Raw genomic sequence first — 13,274 nt, 5'->3', positions numbered from 1 at the left:
TTGGAATCTGTCTTTATTTAGCTTGTATTGTCACTGCATGTCATGTACAAAAGAAATTGGAAACCAAGTGTAGAGTTGAAGCAACTTAGCACTCGTAAGTGAATAAAATATATGAAATTGGGTACAAAGAAGATCTAGTTATACAGTTAGTTTTTCATATGATATCCCTCATTGTAAGCTTCATTGCAATTTTTACTTTAGTTTTCACATCTACTTGAAAAGTTATCATTAAGAAGAGGAAGACACACCTTGAAAAGTAAGGGAGGAAACATTATTTTAAATGGAAATTCAACTGGTATTGAGCATATTTCCATTTTAACTTCACCATTAATTGTTTTCTGATATATAACGTTGTTAGACCTGAACTGTGAGCAATTGAGCATACTACAGTGTTGAAATTGTAATTGGCAAGGAGAAAAATGATGAAAGAAGAAATTCAACAGCAACAAAAGTTAGATAGAAAGAGGAAGGGAGGAGCAGAGAAAAGTTGTGCTGATAATCCTGGCACTTTCCTTGGTTGTAGAAATAAATAAAATGATCATTATTTGCTGAATTAAAATCATTCTGAAGAAATACATGCTTTTTTCCTTTTTTTCTGAGATGGAAACTGTTTTATGCCATGCTAAATTTGGAAATTTCTAATTATAATAACAAGATACCATTGCATACATTGTTAATATAGCATTTCCAAAATATCTTTTTTCTGAGATTATTGTATTTGTTTTATTAAAACATAATGAAACATTGATTAGTAGGCATTTTTGAGATTTTACAGAGAAACTCAATGATGAATCCAAGGAATCTAGTGATAAAGGAAGAACAAACACCTTTGTATTCTTTCACTAGTGATTTGGTGAAATTTTAAGAAATATGTACCAATGAATATTTAAAGCAAGTTGCCTAAAAGCTATAAAAATATTCTTAAATATATTTTGAGTCAAAAGCAACTGACTATAATGTCTTCTTTGCTATTTATATGAATTCTTTCCAAAATAATTGTGGAATTTTGAATAATAAGTATACAGATTAACAAAGAGTTACAGTTACCCGAGTCTTCACGAAGCTTCTGTAGGCTTTAGCGGTAAGTAACATAATCCATCCGTTGGTGGAGTTTGTGTCCTCTGGGCTACAGCGTTTGTGTTTGCTTGTGTTGACCTATGTGTGTGTGTCGGGTTATGTAAGTCACAGTTGTCCCTGGGAATGAGTGGAACTGTTCCTCAAAGTGTTTTTCCATTCTTTGTCCTTATAATAGGAAGACATTGATTGCATATTAAAATTGGGTAGTTATAAAAATCGAAACTAAGATAAAAAATCAAGCCAGAAAAATATTCTTCTTCATAATAATTTAAACATAATTTGTTAAAAAGTTATAGAAAGAGTTAGCACAGAGGTTTTAAATTTCAGTCATTATAACTCATTCCTGATATGAATCATTTTCTAAAATTAATTTATTAATTACAGCAGTTAAGTGTAATTATTCTACCTATTCAAGATTTTTAGTATTACTTTTTAACACCAAGATAAATTCAGCAGAGGATAATTACCATAACAATAATTCAGCACACATTTTCTGACCTGCTTGGTATTACAGTATGTTCTCCAGAGTACTGGCTTCAACATTAATCAGTCATTCAGGAACTTACCTCCCTATTCAGTCAGGCCTTCTAGAAGCAATTTAAAGGATAATTTTTTTTTTTTCCAAGAGGAATTGGCAGAGGAGATGTCCTTGTACTGAATTCTATTTTGGTTTTAATAAAAAGTGTTAAATAAATTAAGGGAAAAAATAGGAAAACAAAAGAAAAAAAAAAGGTTAGCAAATAATCTCTGGTGCCAACACACACACACACAGAAAATAAAATTGAAACATTTATCTTAGAAAAGAGACTTGGAAATTGTGTGTCTTTCTGAGCCAGAAGCCTCAGGTCAGAGGTGGATACCTTTATCACACACCTTTACCCCCAAATTGTCAGCGCACCACTGAGACAATGTCACATCCAGTCAGCACTGCGCTGGGCACCCTGTTAGCACATCCAGCGATCCATACAGAGAGCCAGAAAAGTGCAGCGTGGTTACGCCCGCCCTGTGACCAGAGGCTTTATCTCTTCATAATTACATATCTGAGTCTGTAGAAAGTTTAGCACAATACTTCAAAATCACTTTTATGCATTTCATCTCTGTCCCAATTGTATTTTTTTTTTTTTTGCTCAATTGTATTTTGAATAAAAAGGGATTACGCTAGCTGTGTTTCAGAAGCAGTTTAAATTAATATATATTTATATTACATAAATGGAATTCTAGAGAGAGCATTTTTAAACAGGCATGAGTTCCATGAAACTTTTAGTATCCAAATATTTCATTAAATGCAGATTATTTTACAGGATCTTACATATGCACTGTAAGATACGCTTACATCTATCATTTTTATAGATCATTTCTTTTTTCTCTATCATATTATAAAGAAGTGTAATGACTGATAAAGACAAATAGAAAATGTTGACTTTTCTGTTTAACAACTGAGTTAAAGATTAATACTGGTGATGGCATAAATGATTTTTCTTTTCTACTTACTTCAAAGTCAACAAGAAAAATAAGGGCACTGCATGCCTGGTTATGCACAGCTCTTTTAATCCATCTCCCTGGCTACCAGATTACACTGTATGAAATAGATTCATAGCATGCACTAAATTTTAACAACCTCTGTTCAGACACATATGTCCCAAGTCATTCTTTATAGTACATTCTGACTACTTCCTCACACCCAGGTTTTGCTTTTGCTTTGAACTGACTTGGATGAAATTTTGTCTCTCATGTAAAGGAAATATAAAGACTAAAAGACTATATGAATCTGAAGATGATTCAAGGCATTTGGCATACATGTCAAATTTGCATATTCAATATTAGTAAACTGAACACACAAAATCACACAATTAGTACTAAATAGGTTTGGCATAACAATAAGTAAAATGAGATAATTGATCAATTGAAATGTCTCAATTTGTAATTAAATAAATACTTGACTTTTATGTAAGTGATGAATAAATCATTCAGAAGCTGAGTAATTCAATATCAAAAACTATTTTTTGATGGGTAGTGAATTCGTTTCTCTACAGAAATAAAACTAAGCAGAATAAATATATTAAATATTAAGAAATTAAAGTTATGATCATATTAAAACAAGTTGACAGCTTAACAAGAAGGTGAATGGAAATGTCAGCACTTAACATCTCTAAAACTTTCCATCAAGGAGCTATACTTAAATCCTGTCTAAAGTTGAGAGAAAACCAAAAAATAGATATTTAAAGTGAATATATACATTTACAAAGAAAAACATCAGAATACTTAAGTGTCAGAAGGGACAAAATTATCAGTATTAAAATATGAAAGCACTTTTAGAGATGATTGTAAAAGATAAAAAAGGAAGTAATATGGTTATTAAATATCAAATTTGCATATTCAATATTACTAAACTGAACACACAAAATCACACAATTAGTACTAAATAGTTTGGCATAACAATGAGGAAAATGCAATAATTGATCTATTGAAATGTCTCAATTTGTAATTAAATATCAAATATAGTAATATGATGCAATCATGAAGAACTGGAAGCAGCCTAAATATTTATCAGTAGGAAATATTAAGTTAATTATGGTAAATCATGCTTTGAATCTGTCTGCATTTAATAAATAGATTTTTTTCCCATTTATTTTTATTAGTTGGAGGCTAATTACTTTACAATATTGTAGTGGTTTTTGTCATAGATTGACATGAATCAGCCATGGATTTACATGTATTCCCCATCCCGATCACCCCTCCCGCCTCCCTCTCCACCCAATCCCTCTGGGTCTTCCCAGTGCACCAGGCCCGAGCACTTGTCTCATGCATCCAGCCTGGGCTGGTGATCTGTTTCACCCTAGATAATATACATGTTTCGATGCTGTTCTCTCGAAACATCCCACCCTCGCCTTCTTCCACAGAGTCCAAAATTCTGTTCTGTACATCTGTGTCTCTTTTTCTGTTTTGCATAGGCTGCTATCCAAAAGTCTACAAGCAATAAATGCTGGAGAGGGTGTGGAGAAAAAGGAACCCTCTTACACTGTTGGTGGGAATGCAAACTAGTACAGCCGCTATGGAGAACAGTGTGGAGATTTCTTAAAAAAACTGGAAATAGAATTGCCGTATGACCCAGCAATCCCACTTCTGGGCATACACACCGAGGAAACCAGAATTGAAAGAGACACGTGTACCCCAGTGTTCATCGCAGCACTGTTTATAATAGCCAGGACATGGAAGCAACCTAGATGCCCATCAGCAGACGAATGGATAAGGAAGCTGTGGTACATATACACCATGGAATATTACTCAACCATTAAAAAGAATTCATTTGAATCAGTTCTAATGAGATGGATGAAACTGGAGCCTATTATATGGAGTGAAGTAAGCCAGAAAGATAAAGACCAATACAGTATACTAACACATATATATGGAATTTAGAAAGATGGTAACGATAAATAGATTTTTGGCCAAGATTATCAGCATCATCTACCAGCCAAGTGTATGCATGGGGGACATGTGTGGATGACTAGACTAGGCTAGCTTTCAGAGGAGAGCAGCTTCAATTGCCTTTTGACTCCACCAGAGGAGACACCCCAAAGAAGAACTGTCTCAGTTCAAACCACAGAATCTTAAAAGATAATGATAAATGGTTTTTTTGAGCCACCAGATTTTGTCTCGATTTGTTTCCCACCAAAAGCTAATTGAAAAAAAGAACATTTAAAATTTTTTAATATGAATTTCTGGTATTTAATTAAAGCAGCAGCAGACATTAAAAACAGCACTCTGAAAAAGCAGTCAATAGAAAAAGAATTGCAGGATACACAGTTATTGGAGTTAAGAAATAAAGATTTTAAGATAAATATAATTAAATATATTCAAGACAGTACACAACAAGATGGAAAATTTTACCAATGAATGAAAAAAAATCCAAGTAGGAATCTTAGAACTTGATGTAATAACTGAGCATTAAGAGTAGATTGGATACAGCAGGAGAACTAGAAAATTACTTACATCAACTGATACTATCCCAGGTCAATCACACAGAGAAAAAGATTGCAAATGTTAAACAGGAAATCAGGGGCAATTGGCATCTGTCTGAAGGTTCTAACATGCATTTACTTGGAATCCTAGGTTGGATGGAAGGACAGAATAAATATTGCAAGAATGTGAGCAATATTTGAACAGATATATCATGGCACTACTGTGTTTAAAACTGATGAAATAAAGTAAGCCACATAATTCAGGAATATGTGCAGGAACAGATATATATTTATAAATATGCACCATTAATAGCCTATATACAAAACTCATGTACATGGTAACACACATGAATGCAAATACATAGCTAGGCACATAAAGTTTTCTGAAAAGTGAGAAAAAAGTTACAGATAAAAATCTTAAAAACAGATAAGAAAACAGATCTCTAAGGTTCAAAGGAGAAACAAAAAATACTAACAGCCAAGTTGTCCACAGAAATATTAATGATGGAAGGAAACTGTTAAAGTGCTAAAATATTGGCATGTATAAAATTCTAGACTCAACAAATATAACCTTTAAAAGTAAATGCAGAATTATATTAATAGCATTCTAGGGGAAAATGAGTAAAACTAATAATGAGAAAAAGTGTCCAGTTCACAAGAGAAACAAAATATTTCAAATATATATCTAACTCATTCCTATTTTGAGAATATATCTAGACAGAATAAAATATAAGTGTACAACTTGAAACTTTAAGTACCAAGTATTATTTTAATGATTTAGAAGTCTTTCTGAGCAAAATATCCAGAAATCATATAACATCAAATCCAGAAACCATAGGATACAAAGACATGTTTAAATCAATATATCCTATTTAGCAAAATGAATTATAATAATATATCCATTTAAAGAAGAAAGTTTAATATTCCTAATAAAAATATTTCTTTACATCACTAGGAAAAGAAAGTCTTGTGAAGTCATAAAAGGCTAAAATTATACTTTATTTTTGAAAAATATAAGTATATAACAAACCTATATGGACTAATCAAACTCATGTGAAAATAAAGACATGCAAATGTTAGTAAAGAGATGTAATTTTTATACTCGTAGATTGGCAAAACATAAAAATACTGATGAAGACCATGACTGTATTTTATAGTTTTGAATATGTTTATATGTTACTGAGTTTATTGAAACTGACTGGTATTTTAGGCATTTTTAACAATATACACATATTCCATTATGATAAATAGAAATGATAAAAAGAGGTAGCTAGAAATATATTCATATCAAATTTGTTCATAATAGCAATTTTGGAAAAATTATGTCCATTAAAGAGTACTAACCAAATATATTATGATAAAATCATATAAAAATGTTAATAGCACTTAATATTTGTCTTTGTTTATAACCATTTGACTCTGAATGCTTATGTTTGTGTATTGGGGGGGGGGCTCAGATTTTCTAGCTTGAAGGGGGTTCATGTAACTTCTTGAGTGAGTGATTTCATATCTTTTGTCAGTTTTTTAATATTCTCAGGTGCTATTTCTTCAAATTGTTTCATGATCTTTCTCTTTTCCTTCTATAACTCCATTTCTACATTGTGTTTTTGTTTAACATTAACTTTGTTTAATGTTTCAATGTGTTCCAAATGTCTCGTGTTGATATATAATTTTCCTCATATTATATTATAGTTTGGGCATTTTCCTTTTCTCCATCCTTCAGTTTACTGATCACCTGACCTACTGTTCCTAATGTTTAATCTGCTGTTTGTGCTCTCTATTAAATTTTTAAAATTCTTTTGTGTGTATATGTACATATATATAAACACATATATACAATATATGTTATATATATATTTATTCCAAATTTTTGTTTGACTCCCTATTTTTATTGACTTGCAGTCCCTGATAAATTTCTTTATTTTTTTTCCCTTTTTGATTATATTTTAATGGTTATTTTAAATTATATGTCTGATTGCACTGATGTATGAGCCAGCTTTAGTTGTATTTCTGTTTTCTGTTTAAACTTTGTTTTTGATTAATCACGTATTTTAATATGCCTCAGAATTTTAATTGAGTGCTGCATATATGAAGATGTGTGTTCTGTGTAATGCTATCATTCTTCACAGACAATTAAGTTATTTTTTATGGTTTTTGGTTATTTTTTTCTGACAGGCAGAAAGATTGTAGGTGGATGAGTGTGGCGTGGTCTAAATTTAATTTAGAAGTGCTTAGGGCTGGTATACATCTTTTTTCTTTACTTCAATAGTTTAGTGTTCCCACACACAATGTGGGCATCTTGGGGTTTCCAAAAAAAAAATCCTGGATTTTTCATAAAAGCCCTTCTATGAATTCCTTGGGAGGCCTTGTCCTCAATTTGGGGCTTCCCTGGTAGCTCAGAAGTAAAGAATCTGCCTGCCAATGCAGGAAACAGATTCAATCAATGGGTCAGGAAGATCCCCTGGAGAAGGAAATGGCAACCGACTCCAGTATTCTTGCCTGGGAAATCCCAGGGACAGAGGAGCCTTGGGGTCTATAGTCCGTGGGGTCTCAAAAGAGTTGGACACGACTTGGCAACTAAACAATAACAACAGACCTCAATCCACTGCCTCACCTGTATTGTATAGCAGCAAAAATACCTACTCAGGTGTTTAGTCTCCCTGACTCTGCTTCCTGCTGAGTTTCTTGAAGTTAAACCTTGTGTATAAGTTGCACCTTACAGCAGTGTATTTGACATAATTTCAAAAGTAAATTTGACATGGATTTTGGGCTCAATTCTGTATGGTTCCCTCCTTTTCAGGATTTTGCTTGACAATCCCAGGTGCTTTGGCACATACCACAAGTATCAACATCTATTTCTAGCAACTGATGAGGTACTCCCTCTGTGCCTAAACTCTGTTCTTCGGTGAACTAGAAAATGCATTTAGGAGAAAGACTAGAGCAAGTGCAGATTTCACACTGCTATACATCCCTTCTCTTAGTTATCACGGTCCCTTAAGCCCTATGTTGCTTTCTCTCAAATGATTATCAAATATTTCATTTCCATAATTGTTAAAGAAGAAATCTCCTGAAATTCACTAATTTTTATTTATTTATAGGCTTTTATTGACATATCAAGATTAGTTCCTTTCTATTTTCTTGATTTTGAAACAGTTCATACATTTTACCTTTTTTTCTACACTAATGAAATTGTTGAAACATAATTTTTTTCCAAACTTCAGTCACAACTAGATATTTACATATGATTATTTGTTTTTCTTATTCTTAGTTATGCTTATTTGTTATTCTCCGGAGCCTCTGAAATTGGAAATAGTGATAATTGGACAGCCACTTGGGAATCAGAGATAAAAGTTACATATGAGGAAAATATAAATTCTCTCTTCTTACATTGCTTACCTCTGGAAAGATGCAAGAGAGGGAAATAGGTATCTGGTTTAAGCTTGTGCATCTGAGAGTTCTTTTTGTTAAAGCAGCTATCTTTTACCCAAAGTCATACAAGTCTTGCTATGTTATTTTATTCATTTATATGCCTGTCTCTGTCACCAGTATATTAGCAGATGAATGACATAAAACTTATTTAATATTCATTCTCTTTTCATCTTGTAACATAACATCTTATGTAAAGAAGCTGTACTATGGGGGTATGTACTTTGGTAGAACAATATATTCACACTATTTTTCAGAGATTTGATCAATCAGTTCTTACGTGCTTAGGTATTAGTCTTCTGTGGTGGTGTTTTAGTCGCTAAGTTGTGTCTGACTCTTGCGACCCCATGGACTGCAGCAGTCTGCAAGGCTCCTCTGTCCAAGGGATTCTCCAGGCAAGAGTACTGGAGTGGGTTACCATTCCTTCTCCAGTGGATCTTCCTGACCCAAAGATTGAACCTGGGTCTCCTGCATTGCAGGCAGATTCTTTACCAACTGAGCTGCGAGGGAAGCCCTATTAGTTTTTAGCTAGTGTTAATAAATGGATAGATAGATTTGATATTTAGGCCAAAATAGATACTTTCAAGCTGGGTGAATTATTTTTGAAAAAGAGGGAAAGCAGAAAATATTATTAACAGCATAATACAAAACATTTATTTCTATAATTTTTTTTCTATAAAATCAAAACAAATACAGCATTACAGAATTAACCTAGTAATCTGATATAGTTGACAATATGGGTATATACTTTACCTTGTTCAGAAGCTTGCAGTATAGTAAAAACCAAGCTGCTATATGTCATATAGAAATCAAGGATTTGTCAATCACAATTAGTAATGTCTAGGTGGCTCAGACGGTAAAACATCTGCCTGCAGTGCAGGAGACCTGGGTTCGATCCCTGGGTTAGGAAGATCCCCTGGAGAAGGAAATGGCAACCCACTCCAGTACTCTTGCCTGGAAAATTCCATGGACTGAGGAGCCTAGTAGGCTACTGTCCATGGGGTCGCAAAGAGTCGGACACGACTGAGCGACTGCACTTCACTTCACTTCACCCATGATTCAGATAAATTTCTTCATTAGAATACGTACATCTGTCAAAACTTTTGTGGATGAATCTGAGTTATTTGCTAAGCTTTTACATTGCCCTTTACATTGCAACAAAATAATACATCTCTGTAAAGTACTAAACAAAAGAAACAAAAATGAATCAAATTATAGTATTTTACATTCTGAAACTGTGCAGTAACTTTGTTTTCATGATAGTCAACCCAAGGATATATGCTAATTATAATGCACTAATCATTCTACCCAAGGAAATGAAGCTGTTAAAATGTTCAGAATGACAAAAAAAAAAGTTTCATTTGCACTGAGAAATTTTACCTGGAGAAATTTGACAGAAGAACTTGTTCTGGGCAATCAATCATGGTTGTCTACAATGGTATTAATCACCCCATGGGCCAGGTTGTTTGTCTTCTCATCATCTTTGAGGCTTAGATATTTAAAAATGTTCTGCCAAGATGCTCTTCATGTAAATGAACCATATGCTGGAAGTTTACAATGTTGCCAAGGTGTTGTTAAGACTTGTTCAAGGTAGAAAGTTTTGCTCATTATGCTCATATTTATTACCAAAGAAAAACTTTGTCCTTTATAGGGTAGTTCAAAATTTGGAAAGTGAAAATAACATTGATATTTTGTCATGGAAGTTTCTTACATATTATTTGTCAGAGCATAGATATGACAAATAACTATTTTATTGGGATTTTTTCCTAGTTCTCAAAGGAAGCAATTATTTAAAATACATGTTATCTATAATGGGTTTTCCTTATGAAAAAAATCTGATATATATTCAATAGTTATGATTAGATACCTTGATGTTGACTGTTTACATTCACAAACTGGTTTTAAATGTTTTATTATTCATTTTTCATTTAAATATTGAATATTTTATATGATTTCCAAAATAAATAGGGGGTTCTTTTCTTAGAAAATAGTTTGATACCACCATTCAGTCTGGTAACATGAAGGTCAGAGAACAAACTGTGATTGAAAATCAGCAGTTATCCAGTTATTCAGTATATTTACTAAGCAAAGACTGTATTAGGTGATATAAACTTGATAACATTGAAGACATGGTTCAGTTCATGATAAATAAAGTTAGTACAATTGAGAGATGGTTTCTAAACAAATCAAATAATTGTGAGCAAAATAAACCTATTAAATTTACTTTCTAATAAAAAGAATATATATATATAGACATACATACATATATATGTGTGTGTGTGTGTGTATATATATATATATATATATATAAAACTCTGTAAATTTCCAAAGAAAAAGAAAACACTAACTTGAAGAGACATATGCCAATGACTATCCTTGCAGCACTAGTTACAATAGTCCTGATATAGAAACAACCTCAGTGTCTATGGATGAATGAATGGATAAAGAAATTGTGAGATACATATCTATATACACATAATGGGATTATTATTGTTGTTGTTCAGTTACTAAGTCCTGACTCTTTGTGACCCCATGAACTGCAGAACATCAGGTTTACATGTCCTTCAGTATCTCCTGGAATTTGCTCAAACTCGTGTCCACTGAGTCAGTGATGCCATCCAACCATCTCTTCCTCTCTTATCACCTTCTCTTCTTGCCCTCAATCTTTTTCAGCATCAGGGTCTTTTCCAATGAGTCGGCTCTTTGCATCAGGTGGCCAAAGTATTGGAGTTTTAGCTTCAGCATCAGTCTTTCCAGTGAATATTCAGGGTTGATTTCCTTTAGGATTGACTGGTTTGATCTCCTTGCAGTCCAAGGGACTCACAAAAGAGTCTTCTCCAGCCCCAGAATTCAAAAGTATCAATTCTTTGGCACTCAATCTTCTTTATGGTCCAACTCTCACATCTGAACATGACTACTGGAAAACCATAGGTTTGACTATATGGGCCTTTGTTAGCAAAGTGATGTCTCTGTTTTTAATATGCTGTCCAGGTTTGTCATAGCTTTCCTTCCAGGGAGCAAGATCTTTTAATTTTGTAGCTACTATCACTATCACCATCAGTGATTTTGGAGCCCCTAAAAAGAAAATCTGTCACTGTTTCCACTTTTTCCTCATCTGTTTGCCATGAAGTGATGGGACTGGATGCCATGATCTTATTTTTTTGAATGTTGAGTTTTAAGCCAAACTTTTCTTTCTCCTTTTTCATCCTCATCAAGAAGCTCTTTAGTTCCCCGTTGCTTTCTGCATTAAAGTGGTATCATCTGCATATCTGAGGTTGTTGATCTTTCTCCAGGCAATCAATCTTGATTCCAGCTTGGGATTGTTCCAGCCCAGCTTTCGCATAATGTACTCTGCATAGAAGTTAAATATGCAGGATGGCAATATACAGCCTTGACATACTCGTTTCCCAATTTTGAACCAGTCAGTTGTTCCATGTCCAGTTCCAACTGTTGCTTCTTGACCTGCATACAGTTTCTCAGCAGGCAGGTAAGGTGGTCTGGTCTTCTCATCTCTTCAAGAACTTTTCATAGTTGTTGTGAACCACACAGCCAAGGGCTTTAGCACAGTCAATGAAGCAGAAATTTTTCTGGAATTCTCTTGCTTTTTCTATGATCCAATGGATGTTGGCAGTTTGATCTCTGGTTCCTATGCCTTTTCTAAATCCAGCTTGTACATCTGGAAGTTCTTAGTTCAGGTACTGTTAAAGCCTAGCTTAATGGATTTTAAGCATTACCTTGCTAGTGCAATAATAATGAGATGCTACTCAGCTATACAAAAAAAAAAAAAGAATGAAATCTTTCCATCTGCAACAAAATAGATGGACCTTGAGGGTGTTATATGAAATGAAGCAAGTCAGAGAGAGAAACACAAATACGGTAGGACCTCTCTTACATGAGGAATTTGAAAAAAGATATAAAAAGCTCATAGGTACAGAGAACAGATTGGTACTTGCCAAAGGTAACAAGTGAGGGTGTAGAAGAAATGGGTGAAGAGGATCAAAGGTATAAAAAGTTATAAAATAAATTAAAACTCCATTAGAAGATATTTAGTACAAAGGGATTTTCATTCCAAGGGATTTGGGGGGATAGGGAGCTAAATACAAGTTATATTATCTCTCTGTGCCTGTGTTCCAGAGGCATATTGGTTTGTAATTTTGTTGTTGTTGCTTGCAAAGTCCTTGTCTGGTTTTAGAATGGTGGTAATACTGGCTTCACAGAATAAGTTAAGATGTATTTGTTTTCATTCTGAATTCTGAAAGTGTTTGTGTAGGATTGATGTAATTTTCTTCCTTTAATGTTTGATGGAGCTAAGTAGTGAACACATGTGGGGCTGCAATTTTCTTTGTGGGAAGATTTTTAAGTGTCATTTTTCTAATAATGTAATCAAGACATATATTATTTTTTGGTTCATTTGTATAATTTGCATCTACTAAGCACTTTTTATTTGTCACCAAGTTTGCAGTATTTGTTAGCATAGCATTGTCTGTATATCCCCATATTAGCTTTTTAACATATGTAGTATCAGAATTTAAATTTCTCTTTCATTTCTAATTTTGGTAACTTTTGTTGTCTCTCTTTTATCTTCATTAATCACCCCCTATGTTTAGCAATTTTAGATTTTTTTAAAGAACTAACTGTTTATTTCACTGATTTTCCCTGTTAATCTATTTCATATTCAATGACTCTGCTTTTTATCTTATTCAGTGGATCAGATTTTATCAAATTTGATGAGTTTTTTCTCATTACTTATCCAAATATTTCCCTTTCTCTTGTGGGACTTGTTATGAAACATAAATATTTGGAAGGTGTATG

Source organism: Cervus canadensis, chromosome 1 (genome assembly GCF_019320065.1).
Source record: "Cervus canadensis isolate Bull #8, Minnesota chromosome 1, ASM1932006v1, whole genome shotgun sequence".
Lineage (NCBI taxonomy): Eukaryota > Metazoa > Chordata > Mammalia > Artiodactyla > Cervidae > Cervus > Cervus canadensis.
This window is presented reverse-complemented; position numbering follows the sequence as displayed.